General features: G+C 36.3%; 1 pseudogene; it reads left to right on the plus strand.

Moving 5' to 3' along the window:
- The first annotated feature begins 8,076 nt into the window (after positions 1-8,076).
- Positions 8,077-8,993, plus strand: LOC116906917 (annotated as a pseudogene).
- Positions 8,994-25,302: the final 16,309 nt, after the last annotated feature.

Here is a 25,302-nt window from a genome sequence, read left to right on the forward strand (position 1 = left end):
GAGCTAGCCCACTGCAAATTTTTTTTACAAAAGTTCAAATATAAACACTTGGTGGAAATAAAAACAACTTTTTATGTGTGGAGATACTAGAAAAGTGCCTGTATGTTATTTGATATTTTACCTTTTAGTGGGGTACCCTAATGAGAACTTTAATATCTGAATTATACACATATGCACACATTGATTCATAAGTAAATGAATACATAATACATAATACATACATACATACACAATAGCACAATCACATAAACACACACACACTCACACACACACACCCACACACACTCACACACACACTCACACACACACACACACACACACACACTGTGCTTTGATTTCTGTTGCTGTGATTAAAAACTGTGATCAAAAGCTATTTGGGGAAGAAAGTGATTTTATCATTAAACACTTCCAGGTTCATCTTAGCACAGGTTCATGCCACAAACTCATCAGGAACCTACAGCAGAGACCACGGAGAGTAAGAGGACAGGTGACTGGCATACACCCTCTGTATTGCTTAGCTACTGTCCCCATATATCTCTGGCCTACCTACATATTGACTGCACTGCACGCAGTGAACTGGGCACGCATGCCTATAAATGAATTAACAGTTAAGAAAATGCTTCACCCACACAGCCACAGACCAATATGAACTTTGAGATGTCCTCTTTCCAGGTGACTCTTGGTGTGTGTCAGGTGAACAGCTGAAGCGAACTGTGACAGTCACAACAAAATGTGTCCACTGCTTTGATCTTAGGCAAATGGATGGAACTGGAAAATATCATGCTGAGTGAGATAACCCAATCACAGAAAAACACACATGGTATGCAGTCATTGATAAGTAGATATTAGCCCAAATGCTTGAATTACCCTAGATGCACAGAACACATGAAACTCAAGAAAGATGACCAAAATGTGAATGTTTCACTCTTTCTTTAAAAGGGAAACAAGAATACCCTTGGGAGGGAATAGGGAGGCAAAGTTTAGAACAGAGGCAGAAGGAACACCCATTCAGAGCCTGCCCCACATGTGGCCCATACATATACAGCCACCCAATTAGATAAGATGGATGAAGCAAAGAAGTGTAGGCTGACAGGAACCGGATGTAGATCTCTCCTGAGAGACACACCCAGAATACAGCAAATACATAGACGAATGGCAGCAGCAAACCACTGAACTGAGAACGGGACCCCCGTTGAAGGAATAAGAGAAAGGACTGGAAGAGCTTGAAGGGGCTCAAGACCCCATATGAACAACAATGCCAACCAACCAGAGCTTCCAGGGTCTAAGCCACTACCCAAAGACTATACATGGACTGACCCTGGGCTCCAACCTCATAGGTAGCAATGAATATCCTAGTAAGAGCACCAGTGGAAGGGGAAGCCTTTGGTCCTACCAAGACTGAACACCCAGTGAACGTGATTGTTGGGGGAAGGGTGGTAATGGGGGGAGGATGAGGAGGGGAAGCCCATATAGAAGAGGAGGGAGAGGGGTTAGGGGGATGTTGGTCTAGAAACTGGGAAGGGGAATAACATTCGAAATGTAAACAAGAAATACTCAAGTTAATGAAGATAAAAAGAGAAAAGAAAACAACATTTAGATCAATAAGGCACAAATATCATGATATATATATATATATATATATATATATATATATATACACACAATTCATTTGCTAAAAGTGCTTACTTTATAAGCATCAGGACCTCAGTTGAATCTCAAAATTTTATTTTCAAAAGTAGGCATGGCTGGCTATGATGAGCAAAGGACTCAGGAGATAGAGACAGATTGCTAGAGTTTGCTGGTCATCCACACTACACTACTTGGTTCATTCCTGGGCAGGGAGAAGACTTGCATCAAATAGTGGACAGCCTAAGTAAGAACACCAGAGTTTGTCTCTGTCTTTCAGATGCTTGTGCATACATGCATGTGCACCTTCATTTCATGCGATCATATACCTGTCAAAATAAATAAGGTTTCTTAAGTTATATTGATCTTGGCCTTTATTTCATCTATTTGTCTAGCTGTTGTTGGAGTCTAAAATATATAAATTACACATTTGGATTTGTGAAAAGTAAATTGGTTTATTGTTTTAAATTCTCTAGTTTTGTTTTTAGTGAGATGTAACTGTTGGAATGGCTCTGATTCATCCTAATGGCTAGAATCAACATTGATCCTGTCCAGAAGCTTATAAGAATTGAAATTCTACTAAGATTATTTTGTTAAAATATTAAAGAGCTGAAGGGGCTTGAGACCCCATATGAACAACAATGCCAACCAACCAGAGCTTCCAGGAACTAAGCCACTATCCAAAGACTATACATGGACTGACCCTGGGCTCCAACTGTATAGGTAGCAATGAACAGGCTAGTAAGAGCACCAGTGGAAAGGGAAGCCCTTGGTTCTGCCAAGACTGGACCCCTAGTGAACAGGATTCTGGGGGGAGGGCGGTAATGAGGGGAGGATTGGGAGGGGAACACCCATAGAGAAGTGGAGGGGGAGGGGTTAGGTGGATGTTGGCATGGAAACTGGGAAAGGGAATATTGAAATGTAAATAAGAAATACCCAATTTAATAAAGATGGAAAAATATTTCTTTTAATTAAGACAAACTCTGTATATCATTACCACCAATGTATAAAGTTTGATAATAAGAAATTAACCAACTGGGAAATACGATTTGCTTCTCTTTTCTTTAGTAGTTTGCTTCATGAGAGTTGGAAATCCTTAGAAACTGTGCTGCCATTATATTTGGGGCTGGCATATATAAGTCTAGGGTATCCTTCAGAGAATAACGAGCAGATCTGGTCAGAAGATTGTTAAAGGTGAGTCTTTTGCTAACTCGAGAACCGAAGAAGCACTTGGAGATGTCAGCTTCTCATTAGAACAACTTGAAAAATTGAGACTGAGATCTTATTCTCCTAGCACTGATGACGTAGGGTGCTTGCTTAGCACATGTGACCCCCACATCGGTATTAGTGATTTGGCAAGTGGCAAGTAATATTTGGTACTGAGACTTTGGAAAGAAGTAGGGTGAGTATGTTCATCCAGAAATGTGATTAAATGTGATTAAAAGTGATGAGAAGAGCCAGTGTGAAAGTCAGGAATTTATTTATTAATTAAATAATTCAGAAAGCAATGTTAAAAGCTTATAAAATATTCCTGTTAATTTTCAAGTCACTGAAAGTACAGTCATTGACCTGTGTTCTGCCGTGGCTCACAAGTATATTTTTAGAATCCACAAGGACATTCCAATTAATTATGATGAAATGGAGAATCTTTCCATGTTTTAATTTCTAAAGGGGATTTAGCATCAAGTAAACCTTTATGAGAAAATTGAGATTAAAAATCAGATAGTTCTTTCCTCATCTCTGATCGAAATATTCTATGCTTAGGAATCAGCTTCCTGTTTCCCTATCTTAATTAGTATTTATGCAGTTAAAATGTCTTTTATATAAAACATAAAATAAAACTCACTTTTCTTCTGCTTCCTTTTCCCAACAAATCACCCTATTACTTAAGAAAAACTAATATCAGGATGATTTTTATTCTTCTAATGTTCTTCTTTTAAAGGAGGTATCTGCCATTGAAGTCATAGCCCACAGGCCATGCATCCATGTATATAGATAGTACTTCTAACCGCTTGAACATTTCCTCATGGTCTTATTGTTACAGCCTAATGGGAGGAGTAGGTCAGAGATGTTGTTTCTAGTTCCTAGATACAAACAGTCGTATCTAGAATAAAGGGCAAATCTCAATAGCTCCACACAATCTGAATCTTTCCTGATGGTCTCATTGCATGTATTTGAATTCTAATGTGTATTGCCTAATTATAGAAATCATCACACTATAGCCAATGCATATTTATAATTGATTTATAATTGATATCCATTTCCTTACGTATCATCTAAGGATATGTGGGCTTCACTGATTTAGTAAGGATTTATGCCTTGCTGTTTTCAAATGGCTTGCATCAAATCACCATGGATTTGAAAAAGTATTTTTCACACCAAAACTTATATACTCATAGTTAATTTGTAAAGTTTTAAAGAATTTTCTTGATATGTGGATCCATTTCTTTGGTTCTTTTTATCATCTATACCTGATACGATAGTAAATTTGAAGGCAGGTTGGTCATAAGAAGCATACTTTACTATGGCTGATATCCAACTTAATTTTGATTCAGAAAGGAAAAGCGTGCATAATATTAGACTCCTTGCAACTCCTTTTCTGCAGTTTCTATTATGAAATGTTTACTGCAAGTAATTAATATCAGTTACAAGATTAGGCCTTCTCTTCTATGCTACAGATTTTATAGCCCCACTAAAGAAGCATACCAAACAGCTATGCTTTAGAATAACATATTTGGTATTTTTAGTTTATCCTAATAACCACTGGGGTATCATAAGGTGTCTTACAAGCAAAATCAAATTTCAGAGAACCTACTATATTAAATCTATATACATAGGAATATGTTAATAGTAAAAATATCTTTATGAATAATAAAATATAAAATAATTAATATTACATTTTTGTGTTGAATACAGCTAATGCCATTCAATTTTTTTGGGTTGTGATTTTCCTCAAATTTTGCTCATTGCATATTATTACTGTAATTATTGGTATATTTATGTACTTAGTGCAAACCCATCGACATGTGATAATATTCAATTCACTTATGTTTTATTGCCTTATCCTCCCAGTTTTATTTTGTCAGTAAATTTTATCACATATTTAGAACCTAATTTTAAATACTGTATACAAATATGGTAGATTTAGGTTGTGAGATTTTTAAAGCAGAATGACTTTATAGTTTACTGTTGCAGTGTCTAAGGTCTTTGTCATTACCTTAATATTTCAGCAATATTTTAAGAGATGAGGGAGAGCAAGGGGAGAGAGAGAGAGAGAGAGAGAGAGAGAGAGAGAGAGAGAGAGAGAGAGAGAGAGGGGGGGGGGGAGGGAGAGACAGAGAGAGAGAGAGAGAGAGAGAGAGGGGGAGAGGGAGAGAGAGAGAGAGAAAGAGAGAGAGAGAGAGAGAGAGAGAGAGAGAGAGAGAGAGAGAGAGAGGAGAGAGAGAATTAGAAGAAGAAGGAGGGGTGGAGGAGGAGGAGAAGAAAAAGAAGGAGGAGGAGGAGGAGGAAGAGGAGGAGGAGGAGGAGGGAATCGCATTAGACTGATTTTACTAAATCTTATTCTAATGGCTCTCAAATGCACAATTATTTTGATGTTTTATAATTTAACAGTATTGTTCTAAGTATTGTAGTCATTTTAGTTCTCTACATCCTACTGAAATTATTTCTTTTTATGAGGTTTGACACAGGTTAGGAGCCCTATATTAAATATATTTTGAGAGATGAAGGATAATGTGAGAATATTTTAATGGTTGTAAAAACTACCAGTCTATACAATAAAACATATCTTCCAAGTATAATGTGTGAGGATGTAATGGCACTGGTTTAACATTGCAGAGTACAGAATGTGGAAAGGAGATATACTATTAAAAGTCAGCAAGCCTAGAAATAGAATAGAAGCAAATTATTTACAGCTTTGCAGTTGGTTTTGAGAAAACCTGGAAATTAAACTGGAGCTGTTCTGTGGAGATTCAGTTATCTCATGGGGACAATGCCAAGAATGTAAATAGAAACTATAGTAATTTCTGCTTTACTTCATCAGTGTTTACATGTTTGCATTGGTAAACTGTTATTTATGTTATAGTCATCTTACAGGACTTTCATAAATATCATTGGTGGAAATACATAAATCAATACACATTTCATGTTCATATGTGTTTTAGATCTGATTGAATAGTAACCACATGCATTCCTCTTTTAGTAATTAAGGCACTAACTGGGCAGAGAAGATGACTCAGATGCTAAATGCACTTCCTGCACAATCCTCATAACCTGAGTTCTATACTCACAAAATTACATGGTAGAAGGATAAAATAAGCTCTCCAAGATATTCTCTGGCTTTCACATGTGTGCTACAGCATATAACTGTGCACGCCCACACACATCATAAAAACAAATAATTATAATAAATTACTGTATTCTGAAAAGACGCTAAAGTACCCACCAACAGTGTATGTACATGGTTAATATATAGGTATTCAAGGAGAAAGCTTTGTTTTAAGCATGATATAGATTTTCCAGGTTCCATTATTTGTAACCTTTAAGATATATATTTTTAACATTAGATTATGTTTATTTTTTGTTGTAGATTCTGAAATGAGCCAAAGCAGACAAAAGTTGCTTTAATTTTTCAATGCTATGCCTTGTTGTCTAAAATATTATGACTTTATATGTGAAATTTACTAACTGGATTATTATAAAAACTATCCATAAGTCTGTGGGATTTGATTTCTTTAACAAAACATGACATTGTTGGAACAGCCATAAACTAATTTTTTATGTCCAGTATCCCATAATACACTCCCTCCTCTTTACATGTCTCTATCCCAAATTTATGACTTTTTCCTTTTTTATCCATTTATTTTAAATAGGTTATCTGTATGACTATATATTTAAACTATCTTTTGGAATATGGAGTTTTATTAGTAAGTATACAATTCAAGACAATATCTGTTCCATTCTAGAAACTATTAACACTCCATATCTCACAGTGGGGAAAGGAAGTGTTAGATCCTCTATACATATCAAATCTATAATTATGTTCATGCCAGTTTTTTATGGGTCATTGCTCCTCCACCGCTGCTGCGAATCATGATTTCATTGAGTACGTCTTTCTAAGAAGAGAATTGTTCACAAATATTCTGATTTTTGACTTTTAGATTATTTCTGGCCTGTCTTGTTTTATAATTAGAATTATTGTATATTTTGCCTCTTTTAAAAATTTGTGTGTGAGATTTTAAGACATTTTCAATATTTTCAAATGTCAATAATTTATTCCATGTAATCTTCAAGAATTTCTATCTTGCTCTATCTACTTAAATCTGTGAGCTTTCTTAAGATTTAAGTTGTTATCTATGAAAGACGTAAATGTTTCCATTTTTTAAACTTTTTGAATGTTTGACCGTTTAATGACTAAGCTGTAATCTAGTTTGGAATTTACTGTGTGTACACAGTGATAAATTTGTTTACAGTTCAGTAAGATAGGAGATAATTATATTTTTCCTTCAATTTAGGTGTTTTTGCATTGCATCCTTCTTAGGTCCCAACATGTAAATGGGAAAAGTAATAACTGATCTGAGTCTGTGTCTCTATTTGCAATACGTAGAAATAGCCAGTTTTTCATTTGACAGGATGTCAATAGGAACTAACTACACAAAAATCATATTGCAGCAATTGGATGCCAGTAATGCTTATTTGCTTACATAGCAAGTAACAAAAGGTACCTTACACCATTCAGGGGCGTTATTAGTAAGCGATAGTACTGAATATGAACACTTTGTCTTCTTGTCGTCACTCACCATTCGACCACTAATGATCCTGTTTGTGTTAACTGGTTCTCAAACCAAAACCACGCCCTCGTAGCACCACGTGTCTAGTACTCAATTCTAGTAGCACCACGTGTTTGGAATCAAATGCAATGGTGACTCTAGATTCAATTAATTTTCATATTTGGAAATTTAAAGAATTAATGTTTTTTTTTTAAGAATTAGAAAAAATGAAACTGAAAAAAGAGCTTTGTAGAACGACTGGAGAAATGATATTTTTGGGTAGTCATTCCCTGTTTTTATGCAGAGCTTGCTTCCTCAAGGCTGCATGCCACTTACCCTCACTGATACCCACTCTAAGTGTCACCTTAGAGACATTGCTTTGAACATACAAATTTTTAAGAACCTGAACTTAGTGATAGTATTTTATATTAAATGCATTCTTTAATTTTTAAGGATATGTTTAAAATTAATATTAAAAAAATTAGTTATCCACTTAAAATAATTACAGAAAGAACAAAGGTGTTCTAAGGAGAGAAATAATTTATTTGGGGACCTTGTGTACATGGAAAAGAAAACTAAAGTCACTTTAACAGCCTTATGTTTTTTGTTTTGTTTTTGTTTGTTTTGTTGCTGTCATCGTTGTTGCTGTTGTTTTTACTCCTTCAGGTTCTGAATGGAGGACATGGCAGCAGGAAACCACTGCACAGTTACTGAGTTCTTCTTGGCTGGGCTCTCAGAGAAGCCAGGACTCCAGCTGCCCCTCTTTCTCCTCTTCATTGGAATCTATCTGATCACTGTAGCAGGAAACCTGGGCATGATCTTACTGATTGGACTCAGTTCTCACCTGCACACACCCATGTACTATTTCCTCAGCAGTCTGTCCTTCATTGACTTCTGTCAGTCCACAGTCGTTACCCCTAAAATGCTGGTGAACTTTGTGACAGAGAAGAACATCATCTCCTACCCTGGATGCATGACTCAGCTCTACTTCTTCCTCATTTTTGCAATTGCAGAATGTTACATTTTAGCTGCAATGGCATATGACCGCTATGTTGCCATCTGTAACCCCTTGCTTTACAATGTAACCATGTCCTATCAAATTTACATCTCCCTAATTTCAGGAGTGTACATTATTGGTGTGGTTTGTGCATCAGCTCACACAGGTTTAATGGTTAGAATTCGATTCTGCAAATTAGATGTGATCAACCACTATTTCTGCGATCTTCTTCCCCTCTTGAAGCTTGCATGTTCTAGTACTTATATCAATGAAATGCTTATTCTATTTTTTGGGACACTGAACATCTTTGTCCCAATTTTAACCATTATTACTTCCTATATCTTCATCATAGCCAGCATCCTCCGCATTCGCTCCACTGAGGGCAGATCCAAAGCCTTCAGCACTTGCAGTTCCCACATCTTGGCTGTTGCTCTCTTCTTTGGCTCTTTAGCATTCATGTACCTTCAGCCATCATCAGTCAGCTCCATGGACCAAGGGAAAGTGTCCTCTGTGTTTTACACCATTGTTGTGCCCATGCTGAACCCCTTGATCTATAGCCTGAGGAATAAGGATGTCAGTATTGCATTGAAGAAAATACTTGAAAGAAAAACATTTATGTAGTTAGAATTAATAATGTGAGGACTATTTGTTAGAGCAAGATTCCCCATAAACACTTAGTTTGAATTGATATTATTCATTTTAATCTAATTGTCAATTTTTACACATGTTCTAGGACACTTTCACAATTTTTATTATTATAAATTTCAAATTTAATTTTCTATATGCATATTATCCCATATTGTTTCACGTCAACAATGTTAACAAATAGTAAAGATGACATGTTTCTATATACCCATGTTCAATAACCCATCATATTGTGTACATGTATTTATATATTTTCATATTTTATAAACATTCATTTAAAAATAAATTTAACTGCAAAAAATGATACTTTTTGAATTATTTTATTTCATTTTTTAGGATCTCATATTGAAGTTCCATAATTACACAATTCGTTCCATCTCCCTTCAACTATTTCCATGTTCCCTCTGCTTTTTTTATCAAATTAAATCCATCTCTGTCTCTCTGTCTTGGTCTGTCTGTCTGTCTGTCTGTCTGTCTTTCTCTCCCTTACTCTACAGAGTAGGGGAACTATCCATATCAGATCTGTTCTTACCAATCTTTAATTGCTTAGAGCTTTTTATCTAAGAGTGGGATCCCCTGAAATTTCCCCAGTCCACATTGGTATGCAAACAATTATCTATCATTTTTGGTTCTTCTTTTTGCAAGTACATTTTTGACATTTCATGATGCTACTTTCCTGGCATTCATAGATGACACAATATCACTGCTGACTTCCTTGTCCTCTTGCTCTAAGAACATTCTTTTTTTTTTTTTTTAAGATTTATTTATTTATGTGAGTACACTGTAGCTTTCATCAGACACACCAGAAGAGGACATCAGATCTCATTACAGATGGTTGTGAGCCACCATGTGGTTGCTGGGAATTGAACTCAGGACCTCTGGGAGAGCAGTCAGTTCTCTTAACCACTGAGCCATTTCTCCAGCCCCTCTAAGAACATTCTTATATCTTCATCCAAAACATTCCCTGAGCCTGAGGTGGACTGGTTGTATTGTAGATGGAGAAAGTGTGGGTCTTCATCCCACCATCGGTTGTATCAGTTGTTCAGTATGTGTGTGTGTGTGTGTGTGTGTGTGTGTGTGTGTGTGCACGCGCATGAGTGTGATTTTAGGTAAACATAAAATAATACGCTTCCCTATGTTTTTTTCAAATGTACTTACTCATATGTATTCCCCCTCTGTACTGTACATCTCTTTCCTCACTGATATCCTTCCCTTGTCTCCAATGAAAGCACCTCCAGTTTTCCTATTTCCCCCTTCATCACACCTGCTATCCCACTCTATAAAGTTGATGCTCAACTCCATCATCAATTTTTATTGTTCTGATTTCTGGAGTAACTGTAGATTATATTTACACCCAAAGATTTGGATTTAGGTATCTCTAGTTAGGGAGTAGCTGTGGTATTTTTCTTCCTGGCTCTTAGTTGCCTGAGCAAATATTGGCAAATTTCATTTATTTACAGGAATATGTCAAGATTTTATTTTTCCTTTCATCTAAATAAAATACAAGGTGTACTAGAAAGATGTTGTATGGGGTTGGGGATTTAGCTCAGTGGTAGAGCGCTTGCCTAAGAAGCGCAAGGCCCTGGGTTCGGTCCCCAGCTCCGAAAAAAAAGAACCAAAAAAAAAAAAAAAAGATGCTGTCACTCTTAGTTAATCAGCTGAGGATCATTTAGGTCATTTCCACTTATTAGTTACTGTGAATATTGTGCAATGAACACGGGTGAAAAAGAATATGCAGTACAGAATGTCAAGACCTTTTTAGGTATAGGCTAAGAAGTAGTATTGCAGGGTCATATGGGAGATAATTTATTTATTTAAAATTCATCATCCTGCTTTTAAAGTGGCTGCACCAATTTGCAATCCCATCAGCAGTGGACTGGGTCACATTGCTCAGGATGATATTATCTAGTTCCATCCTTTTGCCTCAGAATTTCATAAAGTCATTGTTTTTGATAGCTCAGTAGTATTCCTTTGTGTAGATGTACCACATTTTCTGTATCCATTCCTCCATTTAATGACATTTGGGTTCTTTCCAGTTTCTGGCTTTTATAAATAAGGCTGATATGAACATAGTGGAGCATGTGTCCTTGTTATATGTTGGGGCATCTTTTGGGTATAAGCTGGGTCCTCAGGTAGTTCAATGTCCAATTTTCTGAGGAACCTCCAGACTGATTTCTAGAATGGTTGTACCAGTCTGCAATCCCAGCAACAATGGAAGAGTGATCCTCTTTCTCCACATCCTCTCTAATATCTGCTGTCACCTGAGTTTTTTGTCTTAGCCATTTTGACTGGTGTGAGGCAGAATCTCAGGGTCGTTTTCATTTGTATTTCCTTGAAGACTAGGGATGTTGAAGGTTTCTTTAAGTGCTTCTTGGTCATGCAAGATTCCTCAGTTGAGAATTCGTTATTTAGCTCTGTACCTGATATTTTAATAGGATTATTTAGTTTTCTGGAGTCTAACTTCTTGTGTTCCTGGTATATATTAGATATTAGCTCTCTATTGGATGTTGGATTGGTAAAGATCTTTTTCCAATCTGTTAGTTGCTGTTTGTCCTATTGACTATGTCCTTTGCCTTACAGAAGCTGTGCAAGTTTTTTTTTTTTTTTGTGTGTGTGTGTGTGTGTGTGTGTGTGTGTGTGTGTGTGTGTGTGTGTGTGTGTGTGTGGAAAAGCATGCTTTTACTTTGGGTCCAACATAAACAGTTCATAGTCAGATTTTAATTGTTTTCATATAAGTTAATATATTAAGCTATTTTCTTTTTTTCTTCATCTTTATTAATTTGGGTATTTCTTATTTACATTTTGATTGTTATTCCCTTTCCCGGTTTCTGGGCCAACAACCCCCTAACCCCTCCCCCTCCTCCTCTCTATTGGTGTTCTCCTCCCCATCCTCCCCCAATTACTGCCCTCCCCCCAACAATCACGTTCACTGGGGGTTCAGTCTTGGCAGGACCAAGGGCTTCCCCTTCCACTGGTGCCCTTACTAGGCTATTGATTGCTACCTATGAGGTTGGAGCCCAGGGTCAGTCCATGTATCTTCTTTGGGTAGTGGCTTAGTCCCTGGAAGCTCTGGTTGGTTGGCATTGTTGTTCATATGGGGTCTCAAGCCCCCTCAAGCTCTTTCAGTCCTTTCTAAGATTCCTTCAACGGGGGTCCCATTCTCAGTTCAGTGGTTTAACAGTGGCCTTCGCCTATGTATTTGCTGTATTCTGGCTGTGTCTCTCAGGTTCCTGTCGGCCTGCACTACTTTGCTTCATCCATCTTATCTAGTTTGGTGGCTGTATATGTATGGGCCACATGTGGGGCAAGCTCTGAATGGGTGTTCCTTCAGTCTCTATTCTAAACTTTGCCTCCCTATTCCCTCCCAATGGTTATCTTGTTCCTCTTTTAAGAAGGAGTGAAGCATTCTCATTTTGGTCATCCTTCTTGAGTTTCATGTGTTCTGTGCATCTAGGGTAATTCGAGCATTTGGGCTAATATCCACTTATCAATGAGTGCATACCATGTGTGTTTTTCTGTGATTGGGTTACCTCACATAGGATGATATTTTCCAATTGCCTCCATTTGCCTATGAATTTCATAAAGTCATTGTTTTTGATAGCTGAGTAATATTCCATTGTGTAGATGTACGACATTTTCTGTATCTATTCCTCTGTTGAAGGGCATCTGGGTTCTTTTCAGCTTCTGGCTATTATAAATAAGGCTGCTATGAACATAGTTGAACATGTGTCTTTGTTATATGTTGGGGCATCTTGTGGGTATATGCCCAAGAGAGGTAGAGCTGGGTCTTCAGGTAGTTCAATGTCCAATTTTCTGAAGAACCTCCAGACTGATTTCCAGAATGGGTGCACTAGTCTGCAATCCAACCAGCAATGGAGGAGTGTTCCTCTTTCTCCACATCCTCGCCAGCATTTGTTGTCACCTGAGTTTTTGAACTTAGCCATTCTCACTGGTGTGAAGTGAAATTTCAGGATTGTTTTGATTTGCATTTCCCTTATGACTAAAGATGTTGAACATTTCTTTAGGTGTTTCTCAGCCATTCGGCATTCCTCAGCTGTGAATTCTTGTTTAGCTCTGAACCCCATTTTTAATATGGTTATTTGTCTCCCTGCGGTCTAACTTCTTGAGTTCTTTGTATATTTTGGATATAAGCCCTCTATCAGTTGTAGGATTGGTAAAGATCTTTTCCCAATCTGTTGGTTGCCGTTTTGTCCTAACAACAGTGTCCTTTGCCTTACAGAAGCTTTGCAGTTTTATGAGATCCCATTTGTTGATTCTTGATCTTAGAGCATAAGCCATTGGTGTTTTGTTCAGGAAATTTTCTCCAGTGTCCATGTGTTTGAGATGCTTCCCCACTTTTTCTTTTATTAGTTTCAGTGTATCTGGTTTGATGTGGAGGTCCTTGATCCACTTGGACTTAAGCTTTGTACAGGGTGATAAGCATGGATCGATCTGCATTCTTCTACATGCTGACCTCCAATTAGACCAGCACCATTGACTGAAAATGCTATCTTTTTTCCATTGGATGGTTTTGGCTCCAATGGAAAAGGAGGCCTTTCCTCAGAGGCTTGAACTTCTCTTCATACTGATCTTTCATTTGCTTGGTTAAAGTCACACCGATGTATTTTAAATTATTTAGGACTATTATGAAGTGTGTTGTTTCCCTAATTTCTTTCTCGGCTTGTTTCTCTTTTGTGTAGAGGGTTTCATTTCTTTAATTTCTTTCTCATCCTGTTTATCCTTTGAGTAGAGGAAGGCTACTGATTTATTTGAGTTAATTTTATACTCAGCCACTTTGCTGAAGGTGTTTATCAGGTCTAGTAGTTCTCTGGTGGAACTTTTGGGGCCACTTAAATATACTATCATATCATCTGCAAATAGTGATATTTTGACTTCCTCTTTTCCAATCTGTATCCCCTTGACCTCCTTTTGTTGTCTGATTGCTCTGGCTAGAACTTCAAGAACTATATTGAATAAGTAGGGAGAGAGTGGGCAGCCTTGTCTAGTCCCTGATTTTAGTGGGATTGCTTCAAGTTTCTCTCCATTTAGTTTAATGTTAGCTACTGGTTTCCCATATATGGCTTTTACAATGTTAAGATACGGGCTTGAATTCCCATTCTTTCCAGGACTTTTATCATGAAGGGGTGTTGAATTTTGTCAAATGCTTTCTCAGCATCTAATGAAATGATCATGTGGTTTTTATCTTTCAGTTTGTTTATATAGTGGATTACGTTGATGGTTTTCCATATATTAAACCATCCCTTCATCCCTAAAATGAAGCCTACTTAATCATGATGGATGATTGTTCTGATGTGCTCTTGGATTCGGTTTGCAAGAATTTTATTGAGTATCTTTGCGTCAATATGCATAAGGGAAATTGATCTGAAGTTCTCTTTCTTTGTTGGGTCTTTGTGTGCTTTAGGTATAAGAGTAATGGTGGCTTCATAGAAGGAATTTGGTAGCACTCCATATGTTTCAATTTTGTGGAATCGTTTGGATAGTATTGGTATGAGGTCTTCTATGAAGATCTGATAGAATTCTGCACTGAACCCATCTGGACCGGGGCTCGTTTTGGTTGGGAGACCTTTAATGACTGCCTCTATTTCGTTAGGAGTTATGGGGTTGTTTAAATGGTTTATCTATTCCTGATTTAACTTCAGTACCTGGTTTCTGTCATTTCCTCCAGATTTCAAGTTTTGTTGAATATAGGCTTTTGTAGTAGGATCTGATGATTTTTTGAACTTCCTCTGATTCTGTAGTTATGTCTTCCTTTTCATTTCTGATTTTGTTAATTTGGACACACTTCCTGTGTCCTCTTGTTAGTCTGGCTAAAGGTTTATCTATCTTGTTTATCTATCTCACTTTTGGTTCTGTTGATTCTTTGTATAGTTGTTTTTGTTTCTACTTGGTTGATTTCAGCTCCGAGTTTGATATTTTCCTGCCTTCTACTCCTCCTGGGTGTATTTGCTTCTTTTTGTCCTAGAGGTTTTAGGTGTGCTTTCAAGCTGCTGATATATGCTCTCTCCTGTTTCTTTCTGCAGGCACTCAGAGCTCTGAGTTTTCGTCTTAGAAGCTGTGCAATTTTAAGAAGTATCATTTGTCAATTCTTGATCTTAGAGCATAAGCCATTGGTATTCTGTTCAGGAAAATTTCCCCAGTGCTCATGTGTTTGAGGCTCTTCCCCACTTATTCTTCTATTAATTTGAGTATATCTGGTATTATTTGGAGGTCCTTGAGCTGCTTCGACTTTAGCTTTGTACAAGGAGATAAGAATGGTTCAATTTGCATTCTTCTACACGCCGACCGACAGTTGCATAAGTACCATTTGTTGAAAATGTTGTTTTTTCCCACTGGAGGCTTTAGCTTCTTTGTGAATGATCAAGTCACTATAGATGTGTGGGTTCCTTTCTGGGTCAATTCTATTCCATTGATTTATCTGCCTTCCTCTGTAAAAATACTATGCAGTTTTTAAGCATGATTGCTCGTAATACAACTTGAGGTCAGGGATGGTGATCTCCCTCAGAAGTTCTTTTATTGTTGATAATATTTTTCACTATTATGGGTCTTTTGTTAATCTAAATGTTATTCCAACTTGTAGATTGCTTTTTCTAACTCTATGAAGAATTGAATTGGAATTTTGATGGGAATCACATTGAATCTGTAGATAGCTTTTGGCAAAATGCCTATTTTTACTGTATTTATACTGCCAATCCATGAACATGGAAAAATCTTTCCATCTTTCAAGATCTTCTTCAATTTCTTTCCTCAGAGACTTGAAGTTCTTGTCATAAAGACCTTTCACTTAATTGGTTAGAGTCACAGCATGGTATTTTATGTTATTTGTGACTATTGTGAAGGGTTTCATTTCTTTAATTTCTTTCTCATCCTGTTTATCCTTTGAGTAGAGGAAGGCTACTGATTTATTCGAGTTAATGTTATATCCAGCCACTTTGCTGAAGTTGTTTATCTGGTTTAGGAATTTTCTGATTGAATTTTTAATACTTAAATATATTATCATATCATCTTCAAAGAGTGATATTTTAACTTCTTCCTTTCCAATTTGCATCCCGTTGACCTCCTTTTGTTATGTAATTGCTCTGGTTAAGACTTGAAATACTATTTTGAACAGGTAGAGAGAGAATGGGCAGTTTTGTCTTGTCCCTGATTTTAGTGGAATTGCTTCAGGTTTCTCTCCATTTAGTTTGATGTTTACTACTGGTTTGCTGTATATTGCTTGTATTATGTTTAATTATGGGTGATCTTTCCAAGACTTTTATCATGAAGGGGTGTTGAATTTTGTCAAATTTGTTCTCAGCATCTAATGAGAAGATCATGTGGTTATTTTTCCTTGTGTTTGTTTCTATACTGGATTATGTTGATGGATTTCCTTATATTGAACTATTCTAGCATCCCTGGGATGAAGCCTACTTGATTATGGTGAATGATTTTTTTTTATGTGTCCTTGGATTCAGTCTGAAAGAATTTTATTGAGTGATTTTTGCATTCATATCCATAACGGAAATTGATCCGAAGTTCTCTTTCTTTGTTGGGTCTTTGTGTGGTTTCGGTATAAGTGTAAGTTTGGCTTCATAGAAGGAATTGTGTCGTGTTCCTTTAGTTTTTATTTTGTGGAATAGTTTCAAGAGTATTGGGATTAGGTCTTCTATAAAGTTCTGAAAGAACTCTGTATTAAACCCATCGGGTCCTGGGCTTTTTTTGGTTGGGAGACTTTTAATGACTGCTTCTATATCTTTAGGATTCATGGGACTCTTTAGATTGTTTATCTGATCCTGATTTAACTTTGGTACTTGGTTTCTGTCTAGAGAATTGTCCATTTCATTTACATTTTCCAGTTTTGTTGAGTATAGTAGGGTCTCATGACTTTTTTTTTGAATTTGCTCAGTTTCTGTTGTTATGTCTCCCTTTTCCCTCCTGGTTTTGTTAATTTGGATTCTGTCTCTGTGCCCCCTGGTTAGTCTAGCAAAGCATTTTTCTAAGTTGTTAATTTTTCAAAGAAACCGCTCCTTTGTCTATCTCTCTTTGTTTCTACTTCATTTATTTCAGCCTTGAGTTTGAATTATTTCCTGTTTTCTACTCTTCTTGGTTGCATTTGCTTCCCCCCACCTAGTACTTCCATATGTTCTGTCAAGCTGCTAGTGTAGGCTTTCTCCAGTTAATTTTGGAAGCACTCAGAGGTATGCGTTATCCTCTTAGCACTGCTTTCATTGTGCCCCATTAAGTTTGGGTATGTTGTGCATTCATTCTCAATAAATTCTAAAAAGTCTTTAATTTTTTTCTCTACTTCTTCCTTGACCAAGTTATCACTGAGTAGAGTGTTGTTCAACTTTCATGGGTATGTGGTTTTCTGTCGTTATTTTTATTGAAGACCAGCATTAGTTCATGGTGATCAGATAGGATGCATGGGATTATTTCAATTTTCTTGTATCTGTTGAGGCCTGTTTTGTGGCAGAATTATATGGTCAGTTTTGGAGAAGGTACCATGAAGAGCTGAGAAGAAATTATATTATTTTGTTTTAAGATAAAATGTTCTAAAGATATCTGTTAAGACCATTTGGCTAATAACTTCTGTTAGTTTCACTGTGTCTCTGTTTAGTTTCTGTTTCCATGATGAGAGTGATGTGTTGAAGTCTTCCCTATTATTGTGTGAGGTTCAATATATGCTTTGAGCTTTAGGAAAGCTTGTTTAATGAATGTAGTTGCTCTTGCATTTGGAGCATAGATGTTCAGAATTGAGAGTTCATCTTGTTAGATTTTCCCTTTGATGACTATGAAGTGTCCTTCCTTACCTTTTGTGATAACTTTTGGTTTAAAATTAATTTTGTTGGACATCAGAATTGCTATTCCAACTTGTTTCTTGGGACCATTTACTTGGAAACATTTTTTCCCAGCCTTTTACTCTGAGGTAGTATCTGTCTTTGTCACTGATGTATGTTTCCTGTACACAGAAAAATATTGCATCCCATTGAGGTAATCAGGCTGTTAGTCTATGTGTTTTTATTGGGGGAAATCAGAGTATTGGTTTTAAGAGATATTAACGAAAAGTGAATGTTGCTTACTTTTTTTGTTAGATGTGGAATTATGTTTGTGGGGCTATCTTCATATGCATGTGTTGAAATTAGATTATTTTCTTGTTTTTTTGTTTCCCTTCCTTTGTTGGAGTTTTCCATTAATTATCCTTTGCAGGGGTGGATTTGTAGAAAGATGTTGTATAAATTTGGGTTTGTAATGGAATGTCTTGGTTTCTCCATCTATGGTAATTGAGAGTTTTGATTGATATAGTAGCCTGGGCTGACATTTGTGTTCTTTTAGAGTCTAAATGAAATCAGCCCAAGAGCTTCTGGCTTTAGAGTGAGAAGTCTGGTGTCATTTTGATAGGACTGCTTTTATATATTACTTGACCTTTTCTCCTTACTACTTTAAATATTCTTTCCTTGTTTCATTCATTTGGTGATTATTATTTGACAGGAGGAATGTCTTTTCTGGTCCAGTATATCTGGAGTTCTGTAGGCTTCTTGTATGTTAATGGGCATCTCTTTCTTGAGGTTAGGGAAGGTCTCTTCTATAACTTTGCTTAAGATATTTACTGGGCTTTTAATTTGGGAATCTTTGCTCTGTACTATACCTACGATCTTTAGGTTTGATCTTCTCATTTTGTTCTGAAGTTCCTAGATGTTTTGGGTTAACAGCTTTTTTGCATTTTGTATTTTATTTGACTGTTGTGTCAAAGTTTTCAATGCTATCTTCCTTACCTGAAATTCTCTCTCAAATCTCAGCAGATTTGTTGATGATGCTTGCATCTATGACTCCTGACGTCTTTCCTAGATTTTCTACCACCAGGGCTTCTATCCCCTTTGTGATTTCTTTATTATTTCTATTTTCATTATGGTTTTGTTCAATTTCTTCACCTTTTTTTCTTTTTCTTTTTTGTTTGTTTGTTTTTATAACTCTTTAAAGAGTTTTGGTGTTTCCTTTTTAAGGGTTTCTAGCTGTTCACCTGTATTGTCCTATATTTCTTTAAGGGAGTTATTTGTAGTTTGATGTCTATATGTAGGTGAGGGCTGGCACAAGTTAAGGTGAGGCCTATGCTTGGACAGTGAAAAAGTGGGGTGGGCACAGAGTTTTGGTAAGGGGAGAGAGAGGAGAAAGGAAGGAGAACAAAGATGCAAGCAGAGAAGGATGACCCTGATTCATGTAGCCTTAAATGGCCACAGATAGTTATGAATATTTCTTAAGGGATGGATTTTATAGGTCAATTTATCTCATCTAGATGGGCAGTTTATATCATTATCAATTGACTCTGAGTTTGTGTGGACATTTTGTGGAATGTAAATTTACTGAGATAAATTATTTAGATAAATTTGATTGTTAAGTTACAAGCTTCTGGAGTTTTGATTTTGTCAGGCTGGTGTGGGTTGTGACAGTGACCACAGGGGGTGGTTTCAGGGAACTGCTGGGACCTCTGGAGTTTTGATTTTAATGGGTTGTAGGGAATGGGAGCAGAATCCCCAGTAAGAGAGCCAGGCATAGGCAGTCTCTGTATGAAACTGCTGTGGCACCAACCCATTTTGGCAACTAGATGAATGGAGAGGTGGCTGCTGGTCTCAGACAGTAACTGAGGGCTGCATGGGATAGAGATTGGGAGCTTAGTGGGTAAGATGCCCTGCTGACTGAGATGAAAATACTCTGCTAATGCCATATGGCTTGAGGATGCCAAGGGTTTGAGGCTACTTTTAATATTTACCATAGCAGGTGGCAAACCAATGTGTAAGGCAAGGATCCACTAAAAATGTAAGATTACCAACCTGAGAGTTAGAGTTGAGTTTTATTTTCTAAGTGAGAGAGCCATTATTAGTCATATAGTGGCTCAAATGTGGGAACCTTAAACAAAGGAAACACAGGCAGGAGTCTTGCAGGCTTTGTCTCTGCTCCCAGGATCTAGGTCCCTGCCTGTGAAAAGTGCAGGCTGCTCCTAGCAACAGAGAGCTAAGAAATGGAACACGCCTGCTTCATTAACAGATGTTGATTAGCATATGATTTATTTAAAAGGCTGGTTGATTTGCTTTTAGAATAGATTTATATACAGAGTATGTCTGAATCAAGTGAGGAATATCACCTATGATTTAGAACTAAGGTAGAAAAAAATAAAAGTCTGTAGCACCAGACAGAGTATATACAGATATATTATAGAAGTTGTTAATAAATAAAAGTCTGATGCTCCAGGTAGAGAGCTTAAGAGATAGATGGTATATTTTGGTCGACAGAATACTCTGATTCTCTCTAACAGGAATCTTGAGTTACTATCCTGGTTTGACAAATTGCCTACTTCTTATTGACAGGTAATAATAAAAGTGTGATTAAATTGTTTTTATGAATATACCTCAGTAATGCCATATGGTTCAACGATGTCAGCTAGCGAGGGTTTGTGGTTATTTTGGGTTGATTTCCTGGCATGGCACATTAGAGAAGCCTAAACAGGTTCATACAATATTGTTTAGTTTACTTAATTTATTTCAATTTTCAAAATGAGTGTTAATTCAATTTTTGTGATAGTATTATTTCTTTGGGAGAGAATACAAGATACAAGCTTTTCTGGTCGCTGACTAAAGAACATGATATTTTGGAAGAAAAGTTTTGTCTCTGTGTTTTTTAAAGGGGTGATTAGGCTCTGGATACATCCCAGAGTTACATGGATCAAATTTGATAAAGAGAGACCTCCTGAAGAATTAGATTCAAGAGAATATAACCAAAAAAAAAAAAAAGAGTTCATCCTAACCAGTCTGTACACCCTTCACAGTCTGATACGATTTATATATTACAGAATGTACAGCTTTGGTGAGGCTCATCATCAGAATGCTGAACTGTCCTGCTTGGATTCCTGATCAGGGACTTTCAGCCAGGATCCTGTCAAGACAGGCAGCAAAGACTACAATAATCATTGGTGTGACCTTAAGAACAAACAACTCCCCCATTTTCCCTACCCCCCAAAGATATCTCAACGCCCATGTACAGCTTGAAGAAGTTATTGAAGAGTCATTGCCCTGGTTGCCTAAACTTTGGGAGGCTGAAAGTGGTTATTCTAAGATTGTCTTTCTGGAGAATTTAAAAATGGTCATAATTTAACAAAAAGTAGTTAGCTCAAATTGATTATACAGCCATAATCTCACTTGGTAGAAAACCTTATATTTATTGCTAAGCTGAAGTTATAATTTTTTACATTGGTACAGAATTTATTAGTTTTATTAGCATAAATTTCTTATTGATTTAAAATTGAGAATAATATTGTTACTTACATATAAGCATTGTGCCTATGCAACATATGTAAGAATACAAGAATACCCAGTCTTTTAACTGCTATTAAAAAACTAATCTGAAATGATTAAACATAGAAATGAAGGGCCAGATGAAAAATTCATGTCTCTGTGTTTACTCTTATTGTGTTTTCAGGATAATTTATTAATAGTAGTCATCAGACAACGGTCAAGATTATTTATGTAGTTAGATGGTTTTCAAAAACGTCAGAAATCCACAAAATGTGACATTTAATGTTGTTTATTCTTCTGTAGTTGAAACCTATCTGCTCCTTTCGGCTCCTCTTTTGTGGATTCAAAGAAGAAATTTAGCATCTCTTCCTCCACGTGAGGTGACACATTGTGGCTAGTCAGCCATTGTGTAGAAATTACAGAATAGTCAACTGATAACCTTTGCCAAGTCAGACAAAATTCTTCAAAATTCCATATTACAAAAGTCTGTCAGATGATACTGGGCCAGAAAGCTGAAGACTGATACTCTTATTTGTTACTGATGGGGGACTGTACCGTAGACAGTGTTTTCTTCAACTTGCCTCCATTTGGGAAGCCATGTTAGGCTTCCTATATTGGTCATTCTCAGATTTCTGATGGGGTTGAAGACTAGTTATAGACTATAGTAAATAGCTATTTAACATTGAGAAAACATATTTAAGTAGATAGTTATCAAATACTATACAAGCTAGCCAAGACATACTATGTAGATTTTAAGTCTTTCTTAAGTTAGGATAGATAACAAAATATTTTATTTTATTGACAAAAAAGATGGACTTGGAGTTAGGTATATTTAATATTTCATAAATCACAAAATGATAATAGTTGTACTCAGCTTACATTTGAGAAAAAAGTTTTTTTTTTTTTAGTTTGGACAGAAAGGGTGAAGTATAGGTTAATGTCTACATACAGATGAGGGGTGGTACAAGTTAAGGCAAGGCCTATGATTGGACAGTGAAAAAGTGGGGTGGTCACAGAGTTTTGGTAAAAGGAGAGAGAGGAGGAAGGAAGGAGAACCAAGATGGAAGCAGAGAAGGATGACCCAAATCCATGTAGCCTTAAATGGCCACAGGTAGAATGAATATTTCTAAAGGGATGGGTTTTTATAAGTCAATTTATTTTATCTAGGTGGGTGATTGATATCATTATCAGTTGGCTCTGAGTTTATTGTGTGGATATTTTGTGGAATGTAAATTTACTGAGATTAATTATTTAGGTAAATCTGATTATTAAGTAATAAGCTTCTGGATTTTTGATTTTGTTGGACTGGTATGGGTTGTAACAGTGACCACAGTGGGTGGTTGCAGGGAATGTGCCAGAGTCCATGATGGGGAGCTGCTGGGACCTCTAGTGTCTTGATTTTACTGGGTTGCAGGAAATCTGAGTAGAGTCCACTGCAAAAGAGCTGAGACTTAGGCGGTCTTTGTATGCAACTAGTGTGGCAGCAACCTCTTGTGGGAACTAGATGGTTGGAGAGGTCTCTGCTGAGCTCAGTAGCTGGCAGCTGCCTGGGATAGAGATTCGGAGCTTAGCAGGTGAGAAGGTTTGGTGACTGAGATGAAAATACCCTGTTCACGCCATATGGCTTAACGATGCCAGCAATTGAGGGTTTGAGGGTTTTTTTTTAAAAAAAATTTTTTTACCACAACAATTATTTATGTCCCTCTTAAAGTACTCTCTCATCATTATGAGATGTAATTTTTTAATCGGATTCTTGCTTTTCCAGTGTGTTGTGGTATCCAGGACTTGCTGTGGTGGGAGAACTGGGTTCTGATTATGCCAAGTAGCCTTGATTCTGTTGTGTATGTTCTTGTGCTTGCCTCTTGCCATTTGGTTATCTCTGGTGAGAGTTGATCTTGATGACTCTGACTGGAGCTTGTCTGAGACTGTGAATCTGTGATCTTAGGTGTATCAGCACTCCTGGGAAACCAGCTCTCTCAGGGAGGGATTTGGGTGTGGAGAGCTGTGATACACAAAGGTGTCAGGATACCCATGGTGACCTCTACTCTCTCAGAGGAGAAGGGGCAGTAATTTGGGAGAGGGACTCTGTAAGAAGTAGACTAGTGAGGGAGACAGCAAGTGGGATTTAAACGGAATAAATAAATTAATTAATGGAAAAACTAAAATATGTATTGAGATTGTCTCTGAATTCTTGTAAATGTGAGATAGAGATCTATTAGTTACCTATAACATTCAACTATCCAATGCAATAAATTATTTATTAAAATTAACCTACACTAGCTATTCTATTCTTTTATTTTGTTAGATAAGTAAATATTGAACAGTACAAAAATGCTGTATGTACATTATGATTGCTAAAAGTTTTTGTTTTTTTAAAACTTTAACTTGAATAAAGGAATCATATCATTGAAAAAGCTCTTTAAAGTATCTACTTTTTACCTATAAATAAAGATATTTTATATTTTCCTTTTATGTATTATGAAGAGAAAGTTGATGTAATGAAATAAAAGGTTCACTGAAACTAGCAAAGTTTTTGCTTGTTTCGTGCAGAAAACCGTTATATTTCGAGAAATTACTTAGAAATACCATAATATTTTGTCCATATACAGAGTCACGCAGTAGGCATCAAGTCTGAGAAAGGCCATTGAAGAGTATAAGTGTAATAAATTGTGATATATCTTTTGTCTACGTTTTTGGAGTTTCAATTTTAAAACACACACACATATGCAGTTGTAACTGATATAGTAAATATTCTATTTTCTCAAATTTATTAATTTTTAGTGTACCTACAATATTCATCTGTCATATGTTATTCTAGTTCTAGAAAATATTCATCACCATCTCAAGAGAAGCTCTCAACCCCTTACCAGCAGTACACTAGAATTTTAGTTTCCTTAGCAACTTCTGGGTATGACTCATTAATGAAGCCCACAGTGTTTGTCCACCTCTGTGTAATTTATTTTCTTTGGCATGCACAATGTCCTTTTAGGCAATAGCATGAGTCTGGCTTTCCTTACTCACTGTAGCATAAATTCGATTCCAGGGATATCTGAAGTAGAGTTTTGTATGGACAGCTAGTAGTTTGTTTGTTTATTTGTTTGAAATTGTTTTTGCTTGTTTGTAAATATTTCAAGTATTTCTGCTTTTATCATTCTTTACAAGGTGTGTATGTTTGTGTGTGTGTGTGTGTGTGTGCATTCCAATATACCTTTTATTTTTGTGAATATATACCTAGCATTGAATGCTTTATGGTTTATGATAAATCTCTTTCATATTGCACAGGATTGCCATGCTATTTTTCTCAGAAATAATTTGATGTGAGGTGTCCTGCCACACCTGAACATTTACAACACTCTTGGCTCAGAGAAAATTGGGAAAGAAGAGAAACAAAGATTGTAAGAGCCAGAGGACTAGGATGTTGCTTATAAAATAATCTTTTCTATATTCAACAGGAAAAAATCAGTGAATATTTAGAACAATATCATATACATCATAATTTTTCTATCATGTGCTATTTCATATTAACTAATACAATGCATGATTGAGATAGGTAAAGTAACCAGTTTTTAATAGATCATTTGTTACATGATATATTTGCAGATTATGGATGAAAATAGAGAATAGCATCTCATATGAATTAAAAAATGATTGAATTTTCATAGGTAAGTTTTTAATGTTATTTTTAGTTCTGTATTGTAATTTTGTCTTCAGAATAACATTGTCTAAATAATTTGGGCAATACCAAATAAGAAATTGGTATTACATTTATTAGAAATACTATTTTTAAATTCTGATAATGATTTATGAAGATATTGTTAGGCTGTAAAGATGAATCAATATTAAAATGAATTTAATGTGTTAAACATATGGCTTCTATTGGTCTTCAGGAAAGAAAAATAAGGAATATATATAATCTGCTCTTCAGAATTCTATAGTATAGAAGGGCATAGTAGACAAATAATGTTGGTATTCATTAATATCCTGA

The sequence above is a fragment of the Rattus rattus genome, chromosome 8 (assembly GCF_011064425.1).
Source record: "Rattus rattus isolate New Zealand chromosome 8, Rrattus_CSIRO_v1, whole genome shotgun sequence".
In the NCBI taxonomy this organism is placed as follows: Eukaryota; Metazoa; Chordata; class Mammalia; order Rodentia; family Muridae; genus Rattus; species Rattus rattus.